The sequence below is a fragment of the Athene cunicularia genome, assembly GCF_003259725.1.
Source record: "Athene cunicularia isolate RWA chromosome 2 unlocalized genomic scaffold, athCun1 chr2_part1, whole genome shotgun sequence".
In the NCBI taxonomy this organism is placed as follows: Eukaryota; Metazoa; Chordata; class Aves; order Strigiformes; family Strigidae; genus Athene; species Athene cunicularia.
Window position 1 is genome coordinate 60,015,535 of NW_020799095.1, and position 19,447 is coordinate 60,034,981.

Below are 19,447 nucleotides of genomic sequence, written 5' to 3' on the forward strand. Positions count from 1 at the left end.
CTCTTAAGCCCTGAAAGGATCAAGATCCAGGGATTACATAAAGTCCCTTGAGACAGTTACTTTTGATATGGGTTGTACATGCAAAACAGTCAGATACTCTGGAGATGAGAAGTAGAATGAAAGCCTGAGGAAATAGCATCCATTTCTGAAAATGTTACAATAAGTGACTTTGCCAAGGTCACACAGGAAATAGGAGTCGACTGTATAAATCCAAAGTTTTTAGTCATGCTAGACCTCCGAAAGCAGCCCTTTTTCTTTCAGCAGAAGCTGCCACAGACCGCATTTATATTCTAGATGTTGTCCAAAAGAAAGGAGAAATTAATTCTTAAATTCTCTTTCTGCTGCATCATCTGTTTATTACGCACAGTGTTGTTGCACATAATGCCAGGATGTAAAATGATTCAGGGACTAATGTCTTCAGTCATAATGTGGGAAAACAGAAGCACTTGGAAAGTAATTTCTCACACCGTTCTGCCATGGCAGTTCTTTCTGCTATGATTTAAGAAACTACAGGCAGTGGAAAAGGTTCCCTTTGAAAGTGTTTTAAATGTCAAATATAAGATTCATTTCTATACTGCTTTAATCCAAATGCCAGAGTTCTGAGCTAAGCTATCAATCTGAGCAGGACTTCATGAGCTTTGCCTGTCCAAACAGCTATCTCTTGAACTGGAAGTCCTGCTAACACCAATGCATAATATCAACGTACTTTTTAGGAAAAGACGACCTTAATTTCTTTGTGATGCTGTGGCATCCTTAAGCTCCTTTACTAGGGCTGTTTGTGAGAGGGCCTGGGGTGCACAGTAGCTGCATTGTGCCTGGGCGTTATACACCAGAGCAATAGTCTGGGAAGCCAAGGCTATGGGAGGGAAGAAACCCTGGAATTATTCAGGCAGTGGGAGAAAATTGGTAGGGTCAGGGATACTTCCTATAGAGATGCTAAGTCTAGAACTGATCGCTGCTATCATCAGATATGGCCTCTGCCACAGGGACCCTAGAGCTGACTCTGGTACCTTATCATCTGCTGATGCTCTGCTTGAAAAGAGCAAGTCTCTGAGAAAACCATTCAGCTTTACCTGTGAGGATGGATCTGTTACTGAACAGTCTCTCTTCACTCATAGCAAAGGAGTATGTACCCTCCCTGTGCTGAAAAATATATGGCCTCCTTCAGCTCAAAGTATGACTATTCACAGCCTTTAGTCAGGAGATCCTAGTTTCTCTTTTGATACCAGACTTTTTCCTCCAGGAGAAATTTACAGTCTTCTCCCAGTTTTGGTCCTATATTTCAGTCTTTTAGTTTTGTGACTATTCTCTTAAAATTTTCAAATGATCTGCCCCGTCCTTTAAATATGGACATCAAAGTATATTTCAGTATGAATGAGCAGTTTTCTCATTACCAGATGTAGAGGTAGTATCACCTATTTTCTTCTTCATGATGTTGTCCTGTCTGTGCCATCAAGTTAGAGAAGTTAGCCACTGTAGCACACTAAGATCCCCCTCCCCAAGGCATTCAGTGTCCTTTCTTCTGAGCTACTGTTTCACATCTCACGTAAGGACTACCTTCTTTGATAGGAATTTCCTGAAAGCTGTTCCTGTGAGTTTTTGGACCTACTCAGAATTCTTTTTTGCAAGATAGATGAACTTGTACTTAGATTTCAGTGGAATGGGAACTTCACCAAGAGGACAATATTCTTCTGATCTGTGAGTAGCTCTGGAGCAAACCGCTGAACAACATGAAGTGGCTTGACCATAGAAATTGCTGTCTGATGCTTACTTCTACTAAAATTTAAAGGCTGAGCAGCAGGACAGTCCATGTTTTCTAATATAAAATGGAGAGATCTCAAATCACTGGAAAAGCTATCCAGACAAGCAGGCATCATTTGCCTGATTTTTTTTTTTTCTTTTTTTTAAACCAAAAATCTATCTGACCTTATGATTTACCTAATTCATAAAGAGTAGATTATGGTTAGTCAGCCAGTCTCTGTCCAGGAACAGCTGCTCACTAATTTTCTATTTCAGGAAGGCAATTACATTCCATGGGAACCAAATTTTGAATGAACAGAGTGGCAATGGTAAGGAAACATTTCAACCACATCTCACTGCACCACTTTGTTTCAATGCCTTTACAATGTCTTCTGTTTCTTAGTACCCATCTTCTAGCATGAATGTCCAGGTATATATGTTTCCAGAAATACTGCCAGATAATGGTCATTTTTCTAAGACTGTGTTTGTTGCAGCAGACTGTGTAAAGCAAGCATAAACATTTGTTTCAGAAGTGACCTCAATAGTGCTTACCTTCTCCATTTGGTTCTCAGATATATTCTGTCTCCCAACTATCATGCTCATCAACCCAATACCTCTTGTAGCTGGTATGGGTATTATTTCCACACAGGCCAATTTGTTTCAGGTAAACCAAACTGTTTAGGTACTGGTTAATCAAAACCGACGTGAGTCACTCCGACCGAAATTACACTGACCACACATGGGCCTTGCTTTAGTTAAATTAAAATATTTTAAGGCTCAAAATGGTGAAGTTAAAGTAGCTACATTTTAAAATAGGGTCTACAGAGACTTCCATTAAAATACTGAGCCAGATCTTTTTGCAGAAGACAGTGGGACCAGAAGACTAAGCAATACTTAGATAGGAGCAGATGTGCTCTGTATTAACCTGTGTCGGTAAAGTGAAAGAACCTTTGTTTTTCCTGAACAGGACTATGCACGTACAACTATCTATAAAAGGCAGTCATACTCTTGGACAACTAATACCATAGGTATTTGCTATTTTTCTCTACTGAAATCAAATAAAAAATAATTAAAGGTTCCCATCATCTTCAAGCTTTTTTCTTTTAATAAGCAAACAAAAAGCCTGTGCAAAAGTTCTACGTAGGCATGGTTAAAATAGGAAGGGAGGAATCAGATTATTGCACAAACTGTTTGAAGTTTTCTTTTGATCACAGGTAAATTCAAAGACCCAGTCACTGAATTTTATGAAGTAGCTTTTCTTCATGGGAAATGTGTCATCCTTGAAAATTAGGATGTGAAATACTGATCTGGTAAAATAACCCTGAACACTTCAGATGACTCCAGGAAGGTCAAATACTCATCTTGAGCGACTAGATTCATATTATAATGTATCCAGTGCACAATTCAAGATTAGACATTTGTTATAATTCTTAATTTTTGCTGATTTGAGTTTAGCACTTGTTTTTGGAAGGGCGTGTAATCCAGAAGCTGAATTTTAGTGGGTTTTGGAGTAGGAACAGATCTGGGAGTTGTTTACTTTTTGAGCTAACGTTGATAAAAGTGGACAGTTTACAGAGATCTGCATTCATATTATCTTGCTGCTAATCATAATCCTTATAGATATGTTAACCTGTTATGAAACAAAAACACCAGCAGTACAAAGATTGTTGCTGTCGAGCAAGTATGATAGTACATTTATGCTGCACTAAGATTTTTCTATGCTAGCTATCTAGCTTGAAAAGTTTATGTGTTGGTGTTTTTTGGTTTTTTTGTTTATTTTTTTTTTTTCCCCTCTTTAAGCAGGGAACTGTAAAACTAAATACTAAGTGTACTTCTTTGCTGCTGGCATATGTGCCCTGCATGACTCAACGTTCAATTCTTGTGGTCAGCAGCAATTAAGACTTGAAGCATGTGAACTCTGGCAAGGTGCACAAGTTTAATTTTTTTGTTGTTGTTTTGTCTTAATGTGTAGTTTAAATGCAATGTGATATTTGAAGAGCCAGCACATCCTCTTGGAAATCCATTCAAATAGTAAGGACAGCCATGTCTAAAATGGGATTTTTGGAAAAAATATGATCCTATTCATGTTTTTGGGAACGAAAAGTAACAATCAGAAATATCTGAGGTTTTTTAACAGCAAAATTCTGCTATCAATCAAAAGCTAAACAAAATGTAAAGGGAAGTTTAAAGGGCCCTACTTTGTGGTTTTACTCACATAAATATTTCTACTGAGTTGAGTGAATATATTATGTCTAAATAGGCTCATTTCAAGGGGTGGGGGTGGGGTGGGGGGAAGTTGTTAGATGTCCTAGTAGAAAGCAATGTAATCTTTGGCAATGGCAGAAGGAGCCCAAATTTTCTTTCTAACAGACAGGCTAATCAGTAGCAATTAAGAGGCAAAGTAGCAGACTAATAAAGTACACTTGTCACCAGTTGTCATCTTAGTGATCAATTCACACCTCCACCACAATAACATCGACCCTTCAAATGCTCTAATGACCCTGAATCCCTAAAGTGACAGGAGGATTAGGGCAAAGATAATGTGCTGGAAAGGTGCTAATGAAGTGGTGGGATTACAAGATGAGCTTCATCCTTGATAGACAGCAAAAGGGAGTGTTCAGTCCCACTCCAGCAATGAGGTTCGTATGGGTAATGTCTCATTGACTTCCACATCCAGTCAGGATCAGGACCTTAATTTAATTAATTAAGGCTTTTCATTTCTTAGATAAATCTGAAGCATGCAACTGTGACAACTCTGTTTTCCTGAAAGCAGGTAATTCTTAGGTAATTAAGTTTATTCTCCTATGGTTTGTTTTTTTTTTTTTTCCTTTTAATCTTCTCTCTGCAAGTTATATTTGTCAGGCATTGATTGTTTGTATAATTTTAACTCTGTGCAATTAGTTTTAGAGATTTAATTTTTTGAGTAGAATGCATGCAACTGCTTTCCCATGCACTGATTGTTTTCAGAAATAAGAAACTGAGTAGGTAATTAGAATATAATGTCATGTGTTCAGTAAAAAAATGGTGTCACCTTCTTGCTCAGTGTTACAAGTGTGTATATATGTCTTTATAGTGTATATAGTGTATGGCAGCAGCATTTTTAGATGCTAATACAGAAATGGTATTCTTGTAGATACTGTTAAATATGCATATTTTAAAATGTCCAATGTGTCTACCATATATATGTTAAAACCATTCTGTTCATTAAGTGCCTTCTTTCTGCTGTTAAATTACACTTGAACTATATCTGTAACACATTTCAAAAGAATATGCCAATATTAAAGAGGAGGGAAAGGGTACAACAGGCCACTTCTGGTATTTTAAGCCCTGGTCTTCATTAGACGTTACTTTGCTGCTTCATTGTAGCTAATTAACTTGTATATTGAAAACCCTTTAGAATGATTTGATACAGGGAGATGTGGGAATACGTCGTGCTGGGATTAGCACATTTATATTGCTGTAGCTGTGTCCCTGCTGTTTGGGTGCTGGGGGACATAACCATTTACAAATTTAGCTGTATCAGGATCGTTTTCAAGTGGTATAAATTCTTTGGATAGCAATTTCAACAAAATCTGCCTTAATTCAGTGGGAGATGTACAGGTAGATTATTTGATGCTGCACATAGGAGTGCCAGTGTCTGCTCTGAAAGATTAGTTTTGACAAGCTTTTTTTATTTTTATTTTTTTTGTTAAATCTGGGTTTTGAGAAGAAAAGAAAAAAATAGAGGCTTCGAAATACTGACATTAAAAAACTGTGTTTTGAAACAAGATATTGTAACTTCTTTGATCATCAAAATGAAATTTTAAATACATCTGTGTTGTGCCTTCTACTCGTCTCAAGATTTTGATTTCCTGGTTTCTAGCTTTACAGTTAAGCACTCAAATAGCTAGGTGAGCATGCTTACACATTTTTCCTTTTGCGTACTTTATACAATACCGTACTATTTATAAGTCTGTAAAATACTGCATATGTGCTGACTAATTAACTCTTTGCAGAAGGCTTAGATTTCTGTGGAAAATTTGCTCTCAAGATTGAGGCCCCAAACTTTTTTTTTTTTTTCAATTTTAGGAGTAAAAATGAAAATTGATTGTAATACAGAGCACAGGTGTGAACTGTCAAATGCTGAATTCAAGCCAAACAACACAGCTCAGGCATTTCTAAGAGAAAAATAATGAGTGACATGTTTCAGCACCAGCAGTACATCTGTGGAGTAGCATGAACTTGAACCAGGAATGAGTGACATTGTCTAGCTTGTCATTAAACACATCTTTTTAATTACATGAATTTCACAATAATGCATTTAAGGTTATTATTAAAAATAAAAAAATGCATTTCTGTTCCAAACTTTAACCTTAGCTTGTAATATTAATTTTGAGGGAGTTGTGCGATGTGTCGTTTCTTTATGCTTTGGGAGAGAAGTGGATCCACAACACCAGTTTTGTACAAGGTACGAAAGAGTTCTTGTAGAGAACTGAGTTTTTGTTATTACCAGGCAGGGTTGGAAGAGGGATGATGGTCTAGTCTAGCAGATGAAGGCAATACCTCTGTGCCAATTTGATCCACAGATCAACACACTCTATGAGAGCTAAATCCTGAACTGCAGGTGTTTACTGTAGGCTTTGGTTTGTACAAAAAGGAGATCAGATCCTATCACTACTGTAAGGTTGCTGAGTTCAGTCCATCTTGAATGTGAGAGGGGCAGCAAGTAAAGGTGAATAAGCAATAGCAATCTTTATTGCAGGAATGTGATTTGAATTTAATATTCAATATCCTAATGTGAACCCTGTAATTTTCAGTTACAGAGCAGGTTTTTATTTTTCTTTATGGTTGCAGTACATCGGGGTAGAGACACTTTTATTTCACTTTGATATAGCATGGCGAGCCATTTTTGAAACAATACGTGCAGTCAGTGTTTTATTTATTATTTCCTTTTGTGCTCAACAGATTGCCCATTCAAAATGGAAGAGCATGAACACTGTTGCCTCCTTGGTCACCTTGCTGTGAAGTTGTAATGTAGCAAATGACTAATGTATGCATACATGCGGGGACTGTTTTAACCCACATTTCACAGTGCCGTAACTGATTCATTGGTTTTGAAGAACAAAACAAAAACAACAGCCCTTGTCCAGCTGCAGCAGGCAAGAGCTAGGACATATGCTGGTGTGAAAGAGGGGGTAGGGCAGGAGACCCCTGCCCAAAACACTGGAACAAAGGGAGCGCAATTGCCTTGGCAAGGCATGGAATGACTTAAATACCCTATTGTATGAAATATGAATGGGTTGGCATTGTGAATTGCGGCGTGGGGGGCTCCTCCGCGTCGCTGATTAGCCACACGATTACCCAGATTACACGGGGAAATGGCTAAGGTAAATAAGGCCAGCCTTCTGCCACCTCCTCCCTGGGGCCGGGAGCAGGCTGCCCCGACCCCTTCCCTCCTACTAGGAGCTGAAAGGGAAGGGAATGGAGAGGAAGAAGAGTAAAGTCATTCTTGTGGTTAACAAAAATAAGGATTTCAAGGGCAACAGTGTGAAAACATCTTTCTGGTCAAGTGATGTATAGGTATTGTTCCCTGTTACCACACAGTGTGGAAGTAAATTGCTTGGCCAGAAAAATCTCATATCCTCTTTTCTCTCTGTCCTCCCAGGTTAAGGCAGAACCATTGGGTGATGATCACAAAGAGTGTGATAGGCACAGTTATGTCCTGCAATCTCCTCTGCTCTCCATAATCTTGTGCATAGATTAGTTCTCCCCTCCCTCCCCTCAATGCAGCTCTTACAGTTGTGGGGTGACACTCAGAAACCTGTGTTTACCCAGCCCAAGGCAGTTCAATGTAGTAAGGAGAGATTACTTCCCTGTGCTGGAGTCTTAAGGCACATATAATCAGCTATGATCCAGAATAAACTCATGTCTGTATTATGGAAGGTCAGGCTGGAGAGATCGCACTGTCAGCTGCCTCAGAGTTTTCAGTCTTAAAAAGGTCTCCATTTGCTGTGCCTAGAAAATCAGTGGTAAACTGAATTGCAGTGCTGACAGTGCCAAAGTCTCAGCTTCTGTGTGTTCTCAAAAGAAGCCGTATCAGAAGTGATTAGCAATGCACAGTTTGAAATGTATAATGCGAAATACATATGTCTATGTTATACACATAGACTTAAGCTGTCTCAAAAGTGAAGATGTTTTTGTCTCAGAGAAGATGTATCTTGGTCTAGCCTTTCAGTTGAAAAGGTCTCTAATCGTTGTATGTCTTGTGGCATCTTTTATAACCTTGACCCCTGGCTCTTTTATGCTGCAGTTAAACTGAAGGTAGTGTGTGATGTCCCACCTCACTGCTAGGGTACTGTCAGTACCTAAACTGGGATGCAACATCCTTGCAGGGAGGAGCCCTTACACTGTGAGCTCTGACGCAAGTGAGATGCCCAGCTGCAAGGCATTGAAAACCAGCTGGACTCCCAAAGGAGACTACAGCTCCCTGGGTGTTTTTAGAGAGATTTTGGTGCCTAAAGTTGCAATTAAGTGGGTTAAACTGAGACCTGGTTCTCCCTGGAACAGAAGAGAATCAGTTTGAGACAATATATGGAAACATGGTTTTGAAATAAGGGGAAAGGGGCAGTCTGACTTTTGTGAATTTGTTTCTTTTTAGTTTCAGGTGACCTACTAATAAAATTCAGCACAAGTTTATGAATAGTTTGGGTTGGCCCAAATCTGCATTCTTCCATAAATAAAATAGGCAGCTGAAACATTTGCCCAAGACTAACTTGGGCTACTATGTTGAGATTATCAGTTAATGGCAAAACAGAACTAAGAAACAGGCAGCGAATGAGAATGGCAAACTCATTACTATTCTATGGATTTTTTTTATTATAAATATTCAAATAGCACTGTAGTTATTAAAATATGCACTAATCTTAAAAGATCACTGAGAAAAAGGTGTAGCTTTCACTTTTGATTTGACAAACAGTTGGAAGTAACAGATATGCTCCATATCCGTTCTCACTGCTCCAGAGAGCAAACAGTTGAAGTGGGGAAAAAAAACCAAAACCAAAGTGAAAAGACATTGAGCAGGACTTTTTAAAACAATTAAGCAAAGACCCATTGCTTTTAGCAGTTCATATTTTAAGTGTTTACACTTCTAAATAGTGGAGAAACCCCCCAAAATATAACCTCACAAAATTTAATTCCTAATCGGCAGATGGAGTGCTTATTGTAGTTTGCCTAAGGCTTCTAGGTGGAAGGTGGAAGTGAGCTCCTTGTCTTGTCTTTTTTTGTGAGTACTGATATCAGTGTCCTATCCAATTTGGCTAATTGCATTATTTTCTATAATCTAAACACAGACTTTTAACTTCATGCTCTAACCTGCTGAGCATTGCCATTTTGTTTTGTTATAAGGTAACTGTATTTCACCAAGGGTTGGATGCCTGCCCATGCTGAAGGAGTCTCTGGGCTTGTATCTGGGTATGTGTTTTGTACAGAAGGTGCAACTTCTTGGATAAGCTTGTGCTTTTCTAATAGCATATTTCATTACATTTTTGATCTGCAAAGTCATCTTGAATGTACTGAACTTTATTGATGGTTTCTGGTGAGGTCAAATGAAAAGTCCCTGGTATACAGTCACTCTTTATTTGAATACATTTTTTTTTCTTTCTGCATAGCTGTTTCCATTTGCAGTCTAAGGATGTCTAGAGCTTTGTGTATGGGCACTTGTTACTTTTATCAAACTAAGTCAGAATAGTTCAGTGGAATAGATGATTTGACAGAACAAGAGGGAATGGCTTTAAACTCCAACAGGGGAGGCTCAGACTGGACATTAGGAAAAAATTTTCACAGAAGGTGTGGTCAGACAGTGGAATAGGCTGCCCAGGGAGGTGGTGGAGTCACCATCCCTGGAGGTGTTTAAGGGTCGTTTGGATGAGATGCTGGGGGATATGGTGTAGGGGAGAACTTTGTAGAGTAGGGCTGATGGTTGGACTCGATGATCCAAGGGCCTTTTCCAACCTGAATGATTCTGTGATCTGTAAAAGCTGTATATTGTCCAAAAATGCTGTTATTGCATCCTCAATTTTCTGTTTACTTTTATATAGTGAAATTTTGCATGCACTTTTGGTTTAGCATATAATTCCACTGGTTAGCCAAACAGCTTCAATGTTGTTGGAAATAAAAGCTCAGCTATTTACGTTGTTTTAAAATCCAGTTCTCTACGTACTGTTTTGCGTGTTGGCCACGCTCAGGAGGTGCCCGGTGAGCCACCTGTACATATGTAGTATGCCAAATAAAAGGACAGAAGCTTCCTAGGCAGGTTTCTTTCCACTGATCTGTTTGTTGTTTAGCAGATGCAGAGGAGGAGTGTATTGATTGAGCATCAAGAAGGACGGGTGAATTGATCTGATAGTGAAGTGATGCATTTTTTGCTGAGATAGGGATTTTTCTGATGGGGAAGGAACAAACTGACTTATTGGTTAATTGAAGGAGAGAATTGACTGGGAGAGGCAGTGAGAATTTGATGAATGCTAGCTGCAGGAAAGAAAGGTTTTTCAAATATATGCACAAATATGTATTGCTTTCCCCATTTGTCTGCCTCTTACTTAATACGTAATGAAGATGGGTGGCTTCACTTGGACTCTTTTTGGCGTGCTGCTCATTCCTTGGACTTCTGCAAGATGGGTAGGCCTGGCTTTGTGTGAAAATTTTTCTCTTTTTAAATATGGTTGGAAACGTTCCCGCATTGAAGTCTGCAAAAGTTTGTTTCTGCTTTTTTTTTCCTTGTGCTTCAGTTTATTGAATCTGCCAGTAAATGTTCTTTGTCACTGGCTGCGACTGACTAATCTAGGCCTGGATTTAATGTGTGTTAGGCACCTAACTCCCACTGAAAGCAATATGAATTAATACCCTTTTTCCTTTAAATACTCTTCCAGATTTCACTATGCAACTCTCTGTATTGGTAGGACCAGAACTTCTTCCACAAGAATGGTCATTGCTCCTTAACCCTTTGGAGAAAGGACCATAATTTGTTCTGTTTGGCTGGTGCAACAGTGGTCTCATCTGTGGTGGGGACTTCTAAGTGCTAGAGTAATAAATAATTAAAATAGTAAAAGTGACACCAACAACAGTAATACTATTAGTAATAAATAGTTATGTATTGGTGCCATAGAAATATTAATTACTCCAATGCTTAATTTAATTTCTAATTAATTTAGAATTAATTTCCTAATTTCTGTCTGGATGAGGTTGCCATAATCTTCATGTGGTGCCTTCAGGAAACCAGAAGTGTTTTCATTCCCATTTTACAGAAATGGCATAGAAGACCTCCAAATACTGTCTTCTGAGGACTCTAACTCAGAGCAACCTCAAGGAAGTTTCTGTCCTCTCCTTGGGAAAACTGTTTTTAATGGGATTAGGGAAGGAGCCTATTCAGGGAATTTTTGTGTTGTGGGATGGCAAACAGCAGAGTCCCTAGGGACTGGCATGGTTATTGGAGCTCAGTGTTCTAATGTTACAATAATTTCCCTCTTGCAATATTACCCTGGGGACTGTGGGGAAATGGAATGCTATGGACTGCTTTGACTTGTGAAGAATCTGTGTCTGTCCCTTCTTCCCCTTGTACCCTTCAGTTTGCTCAGATGTGCCATGGCCTTATTTTTGTCACCATTAGGTAAGATTCAGCTGCATTTACAGCACAGATATTGTAGGAGTGAGCTCTGTGCAGAGATATTAGAATTTTTAAACTCCCAAAGGGAATAGGGAGGACCTTTAAGTAGCAAATAATAGGCTCAGCCCATAAACTGCACACACACACACATATACACACACACACTCCCCCCCTAAAAAAAAAAGAAAGAAGAAAAAATTGTCAGGCATAAGGAAGGAAATGGATAAGGAAGAAGTCTTCAAATAATTTAAACCTAAGAAAGAATTCTTGAGTGTGGATGGGGGGGTTTATGTTATTTTGAAATGCATTTAGTACTTTACAGGAACAGCTTTGCTCAAAGTCACTTGTCCCAAGCAGTCACACTTAGACCTGTATGTTGTTGAAGCAACACCAGAGGTAGGTGAGTGGAGAAAAAGTATTTAGGGAAATTTGTGCAGCTGGATGAGATTTTTAAGTTTGAACTCTTAACGGGAAACTTATGAATGCACCAGAGCTGAACAAATATTTCAGTGTGAATAATTTGTATGACAATACTACTAACAATAGCTATTCTATGATACAGCTAGCACAGTTTGTCTGATAGAAGAGGAGAGTTGTCACCATCATATGCTATCCCTTTCTCTGTCTTGCACTGCCTGGAATTTCACCTTGGACTGAGCCAATCCTACTAAAGAAAAAATACCAGCTGGATTTCTCCATAAAACAAGAGTTTGATTGAAGAATGTTTTTCTGTATTTCCCTCCCTAATAATTTACAAGTTTCCCCTTGTAGAAAGCGGGACTTTAGAAAGCTTCTTCCAAAATGAAAAGCTTGCTCACAGATTGACTGTTAAATGTGCATTGTGCATTTGTCAGAGATGCTCTAAGTGGTACTGAAGCTGACAGAATACAAGCAGGAGCTGACAGCTTCACTCCAGTTACAGCTGATTAAAGGCTGCAGGGGCCTGGGGGGCCCGTCTCAAAAAGAGGACCACTGCAAATTCATCAGAGCACTTCCAGTCTGTATGTTTAACACTGGCTGGCATGGAGTGCTCTAGGTATTGCACTTAGTAACCAAAATGTGCTTCCAGTTTTGGAGTATGTAATAATAGATACAGACAAGAAGTTAAAAATGCAAATCAGAATTACCTTACATTGTGTACATTATATTATGTATGACAAACGTCAGTGTAAAATGTAAGTATTGTATATGTTAAACCTCAGTGTATGTTTTAGAGACGTTTGTGGCTCCAAGCATGACTCAAAGCTTGAGGCTGGGTCTTCTCCCAGCCTTCTCCCCATTTCTATACCAAGCATGTACATGGAGCCCTTGTAGGCTGAGCAAGCTGGCTGTTCATTCTGGGAACTCTTCCCTAGGCCCTGTAGCCAAGGCATTCAAGCATAGCTAGGGATCCAGCATGACCTAACCAGAACCGTGAAGAAAAATCTCAGTATCAAACAGTGCTCGGCACTGTCTGGAGACAAGACAGAGAGCACATCTCCTGCTTTTTGGAATGTTCTCATTTATAACTTCCAACTGTTAGCAAGTATGCAGTGCTTGTGTATGCTGTATATACCTTGTGCCTTAGTGTACACCGAGTGAACATCTAATTGGGGAATTCTTTTCCTCTCTGTTCTGTCCCAGGTCAATTTTATGTGCTGTGTGTTTTTTCATTCCTTCACTAATGCAAAGAGAACATCCCAAACAAATATTCCCTCCCAAACATGGGTAATAAAATATGTCTTTATTTTTTTAAAAAAAACCTTTTACTAAAATCATTAGAGAATTTTCCTTGCATTATTTCTACCAGGAGCTTTCTCTTAAGCAAAACAACCACAGTTACCCCCTTCTGCCCTAAATTTCAGTCTTGCTTTATTAGCACCAGAGGCCAGATTCTCAAAACTGCTGATTTAAAAAATCCATACAATCTTTAGAACACTTTGGCAAGGTACTTTTTTTAAAACACTTGGAAATAAATCACAACTTGTGGCTTAATAATCAGAATTGTAGGTACAAAATATAGTAAGTCAAGTAATAGACATTTGTTAGCATTTTTTTGCATTATTCCATTAATATATGTTTAGAATTCCTAAATATTTAAAGCTCCAGACTGAGAGCTATTAGGGTGATTTCTTTGCTTAAATTGAGCTCAAGTAATGCTTTTGATCTCCGTTTTCATTCACTTAACTAGAAATTAATTTTTCAAAAATGGAAAATGGTTATTTGTTGAAAGACCCACAAGATGTGCCTTCAAATAAAAGGAATTAAGAAAATATGTATGTCGTGATCCCTTAGTGATGGGAAGTTGTTTATAATTAATTTAGACAAACTGTTCAACAGTGTGCCAGCATATCAACAGAACCTTTTCATAGTCTGAGTCCTCTTGTGTTGATTTTTAAAAGGCAGCCAGTAAGACCTGGGGGCTTTTAAACTGCAGAACTCAAGGAATTTGCTGATTTCCCCCTACTGAGCAACAATAACCCTATATAGGCATATTTCAGTAGGTATGTCTTTATGTGGATGGATGTTTGTGTCTGCATGTATTGTTTTATATACATACACTATTTATATGTGTATATATATACATGTATATATAAGCTCATGTATATATAAAATATATATGAATACGAACATGCTTACATACATATGCACTCCCTTTGCCTTCTTTTCTCCCAGTCATCTTTGAGACTGTCTTTATTTGCTTTAAATAACTTTTTGGCTCAATTAAAGCTCTGCTGGACACGTTAAATTCCACCTCTGATGGTATTTCAGACTTATTTTAAATTAAAGATAACACACAAAATAATAGCAATAACAGAATATAATTTCCGTTACTTTTTTTTTAATAACAAAATCAGACTTACAAATTAGAATCCACACGTTAAAAATGTGCCTACTCCAGAAGGAATGCACTGATGTTTTGACTAGGATTTGGACTGCGAAAAAAAGAGAGGTGAAGTGAGTGCATGTGAGAGAGACTGGAAAAGAGAGAGCTTAGGAAAGCAAATGTGCTCTGCAGAAGTAGTTCAGTTTGCATAATTTATTTCAAATATGGATCCTCTATGGTGTGTGAGTGCTTCCTCCCTCACCTCCCTCACCCACACCACACTCCCCCCCCTTTCTTTTAAAAATAGGAATTTCTGTGCTGCTTGCGTTCCAATATTCCAGTTCAAACAGGGTGCTTGGCAGTAGCTCAGCACCTGTGTACTTGACTACTTACTGCTGACGAGCCTTGCTTGCCGGTAATCTAGATTTATGGTAAGTCTACCCTTTCCCTTCATCTACAAGGTCCGGGGACATTCGGGTAGCCAATCTGCCCTTAAATATGTCTCTGAGGAAATGGTGCTAATTAGTATTGGAATTTACAGCCTTCCATTTTATTGACTTGTCCTACTTTCTTCGATAATTAACTAATGAGTAAAGTAATGAGCTATGTTAGTCAGTCATGATGTTCAATTAAACAGCAAATCAATTATTGAAAATAGTTTCGGACAGCTCTTGTGTCATCACGAGGAGTGTGCGTGTGTGTGTGTGTGCACACGCGTGTTTTAAATGCGTGCCCTAGATGTGGCAGTGTTCCTCCCTGGAGGGTATCTGGCTGCTGGGGCAGTTGTGTGATCACAGCGAAACCCGACCAGTGGTCCCTCTTGCCCACGTCATCCACCCTCTGTTCAGCTCCTCTAAATCGCGCCCTGATGCTCTGCGTCACTGAGCTGGGCTTATTTGCAGGGGGTCCCCAAAGCCTGAGAAGGACAAGATTGCCCTAAAACACAGAGAGCTTTATGTGATGGGGGGGTTGGTAGAGCGATGTTATGAAACAGGCATGCTTGTTCATGTCTGTGACCCCTCTGCCTCTTGTCCTGGCACAAGAAAACTTTCCCACCAGTGAGCAGGGCCACCTGTCCCAGAGCTCAGCATTATGGCAGCAGGAACAAATACACAAATATTTGCCCTCAAAGCCCCACCTGTCTTCTGGCCATAAGCAACAGAGAAGATGGGAGGGTGATAAAGGATTTTTCCCCTGAAGGCTTTGCATACCAGCCTGGGCAGCAATTGTCCATGGGAAGAGGCTTCCAGGACCGTCATGTCATGAGTCCCCTGCACTGTACCATACAGTGGGGTGGCACCAAACCTGGGGGGGCACTGGCAGGTCAGGTTGCGGGTCACCAGGGAAAGCAGTGACTCTGGGCCTGGCTTCAGTCCTTACAGCACAGGTGGCTTCATTTGGTGTGGGTCAAGCAAAGACCTTTTTCTTCAGGATAAGAAATGCATTCGTTTATCTCCCTACTGTTATGAGTGCAGTTTTACCTAGGAAATGTGAAGGGCAGTTCCAGCAAAGAAAGCTGTATCTTACAACATCATTCCGTAACTTGCTAGATCTTCAGGTTTAATTATTCTTTCATTTGAACTTTTTACCCTTTCTGTTTCCTTCATGTCTTTCACTTCATCTTGTCTGCTGCACTAGCTAATAGCACTTGGGCGCCTGCTGCCCACGACTTTGCGTGCTCCATGTCCGCCCTCCTGGTGACACCCACCTTGTTGCATTTGCTGTTACTTTTAGTTCTGCTTTTGGTATTGGAGAGTACCGTAGCATTATTCCCATATACAGCAAGCAAACCTGCCCTGAAAATCCGGGAGCCTGGGAACAACTTTTACTGTCCTACACTTTACTCATATAAATAAGAAATTTTGATTTGCTCTGTCAAAAGACCACTTTGCTGTGGGCAGCAGCAGATTTTAGAGGTGACAGTAATATTGCATTAAGCAGTCTGATGGTTTTAAAAGGCAAGAAAAATGTAAAGGTTATTAGGTGGAAAATTTGGTTTGGGCTCACATTTTTAACCTATCATTATCAGATACACTGAACCAGAAATAACACTCTTGAAGATTTGCTGTGCTCTCTCACAATTCTGTTTGAGTAGCAAAGTGGCACAAAGAGTGCCATGCCATGCTCAAAGGCTCTGTAGTCATACAAATGTGCCCCATAATTAATAGTAGTCATCATATAATGATTTTTTTCCAAAGGTAGTGAGCATGCAGAAAGCTCCACTCCACCTTCCAAATTCAGAAGGAAAAGCAGGCCAGTGAGCAAGCACCTAAATATGGACAGAGGAAACGGAGTATGTTGGCCTTAGCCAGTCAACTGAATCGCGATTCATTAGAGAAACAACAAGCCAAAACAAATCAAAGACTGTTCAAAAAAGGCAACATAAAGTTTTCATTTCCAAACAGTTTTAATTCACTGTTTGTGCTCTTTACTGGGAATATGCAAGGAACACAAACATTCCCGTATGAATTAAATTACAATTTACATATGAATTACATTAGAAATATGAGCTACACTAAAGAGATAATTAGTGCTGTCCTGGGTTATGTGAGCACAAACAAAATTAAATAAGAACAATTTCAAAGCCAAGTTTTGCTTTGCCTTTTCAACTAAGCTGGTTTAATCAGTGATAATGACTGAAATAAATCCACTACATATAAAACAATGCACAACATACCATACTGTGTGAAACGCCATTACTAAGTCCCATGCCTTGGTAAATCACACAGTCAAACAGGAGTACAGTGTCACCAATACAATGCTACAGAATATTTGTCACTGCTGTGTGCCCAGCCCTGAAGGTGGTGGTCCCTGAGGCTTGCAAGGAAGCAGGACCCATGACAGGCCAGCGTCACTGCGCTGCTCCAGAGAGTAGGTGGGGGGGAAGATGTGAGGGGGTGTGTTGGGGATTTTTTAAAACTAACATATGAATGAGAAAGAGCTGCCACAGGAAAAAACGGCAGTGCTAGCAGAGAGCAATGAGAGGGAGGGAGGCTGGAGAAGCAGCGGGGTTGGGAGGGGGGGAAGAGGGGAAAGTGAGAAGGATAAAAATACCAAGCAGAAGCAGACTACCTGTGCATCAGTGCCGCAGCCCCTAAATAGAGCTATGGTTTATGACTACCTTGCCTAATGAGCTAAACTCTGGTGACCATAAAACTGAAATATAATTATGACATTAAAGATGCCTATATTTGAACTTAATTATTAATTAATTTAATGAGAGAATAGGAGGTTGTAAAATTGCTAATTAAACAGCTCTGTAAAACTGCAGACGGCAGAGGATTTACCAAATGATGAATCCCACAACAGTATTTGGGCTATATCAATATTCTATTAATATACAGTATGCCAGAGGTACTGGCTAGTACGCTACTCACAGTTAAGCCGATGTGACAGGCATACAGAGTGAAAGAAAATGAAGGACATAAAATTCCAGATGACAGCAACCTTGAAGACGATCTCTGCCCCCACCTCTGTGGCAGTTTCTGAAATCAGTTAAATAAACTCAGAAATGCAGGATAAAAATCAATCTTACCATCGCAAATGTGAATAAATTGGCTTGAAGCAAAGGACCCACCTATGGTCTTAGGCACCGTGGTGTTGTGTTGGTCTCTGCTTGCGTGCAGGAATGGTCAGAGCTAATCTGGACTTAAGTGCAACAGAACGGGAGGGATGTAGCGTGAGTGTGTGTGTGTGTGTGTGTGTGTGTGTGTGGTGTGTGTGCTCGCATGTGAAAGAGAAGCTGAGCGAGAGCAAAAAATAACTGTCCCCGTGTGATTAGCGAAATTAAACTCAAGTGAACCTTCAGGGGCTGAATTCGAACCTACGGGGGACAATTTTAGAGATTCCCACACTGCACTATCAGCATGCAAGGAATTTCGCTGTAACATTTGAATGGCAATGCCATTTGGATGACATTCATTTAAAAATATAGAGGAGGAGTGCAGGAAAATGTTTTCTTTTAGCACTGAGCCTAAATCAAGGAACGTCAAAATAAAATGCATGGGGTTGTCTCACCCTGTATGTATCTAAATGTCAGTCATGACTAATTACTGGAATAAATGCAAAAGGAAAAATTCAAGTATCCCTTTGTAGTTTTGTAGGGAACAATGAAATACCACTGGGTAGCGTAACAGAAAACCACCAGCAACACCAGGTTAAATGTAGGAGGTATGTTTTAATATTTGTACAAATCTTTAGAATGGTTGCTTTTTATATCTGCTGTGTGGCATAGCTTTTCCTTTACGCATTTCATTTTTTAAATGTTCTGTTGACAGACAGAAGAAATAATTTGACAAGAAAGATCAAAGGTACAATATCAAGAAAATACGGTGGGAGGAGACTCACACTCCCCCCTAAGGAACAGAGTACAGTCATTACAGTAACATCTCCCATTTCTGAAAAATGGATGGAGGATCTTGAGGCTAAGGACAGGAGTTGTATTCCCAAGCCCTTTGTGAATTCTGAAGAAGTTACATAAACTTTCAGAGCCTGAGTTTCTGCTTTCTAAGCTAGGAATAACAGCAGTTTCTTGCCACTTATTCATGTTTCAGAACACTAAATGGAAGCTTGCAAGTAATTTCTGAGAAAGTAATCTCTGAAAGTTGCTTTTTATTGACTGGTTTGAGACAAGATTTTAGGAAGTGTCACTTCTTGCTTTGTTTTGTTTTTTAATGTCCATCTTGGGACATATGAACGAGGCAATTTTAAGGAGCTGTGTGCTTCACATGATGGTCTTGTTTACCTTACCTCAAATACTAATACAGTCTACAGTCTCTTGATACTCAGAAAGCTCACTGGTGGGTTTTGTATGAGAATCTGCAGCTCAAAGAGCTGCTGCTTTAAAAAATCTTGATCCCAATTTAGAAAACTACTCTGGCTGGTTTCTATCTTATAATATGTGCAATTAATAAATATGAAGGCTTCTATGCATTTATTATCGTTGTATCATGCCCCGCAGTTTTACAGATCCAATTTCCTAAAGAATGACTTCTTTTACCAGAAATAAAACCAGACATTTCTTCTATTGTGCGACCAGCTATCAAGCCCGCCCCTTGACTGGAGGCTTTTGTGATAACTGAACTGGGTTTGACTCACTTAGGTTTCAATCCCAGCAAGACAATTAGTTAAAAGTTGGAACTGGTGGGTTTCTAGTAAAAAGAAAATGCCAAATGACTCATCATCACCCTGTTGCAGGTTACACGTTTATAGCATCAAAGAAACAGCCTCTTTATCTACCCCAGAGCTACCACATGGTAAAT

At 39.4% G+C, this 19,447-nt stretch overlaps 1 long non-coding RNA gene across 1 annotated transcript in view; it reads right to left on the bottom strand.

The window, feature by feature from the left end:
* LOC113477150 overlaps positions 1–17,880 on the bottom strand; it is a 36,168-nt gene extending 18,288 nt beyond the window's left edge. Inside the window, exons 1-2 of the long non-coding RNA XR_003397849.1 lie at positions 17,764–17,880; positions 17,564–17,671 (exon numbers count right to left, since the gene is read on the bottom strand). This is a non-coding gene — a long non-coding RNA (uncharacterized LOC113477150). The remainder of the gene's footprint in view (positions 1–17,563; positions 17,672–17,763) is intronic.
* Between the last annotated feature and the right edge of the window lie 1,567 nt (positions 17,881–19,447).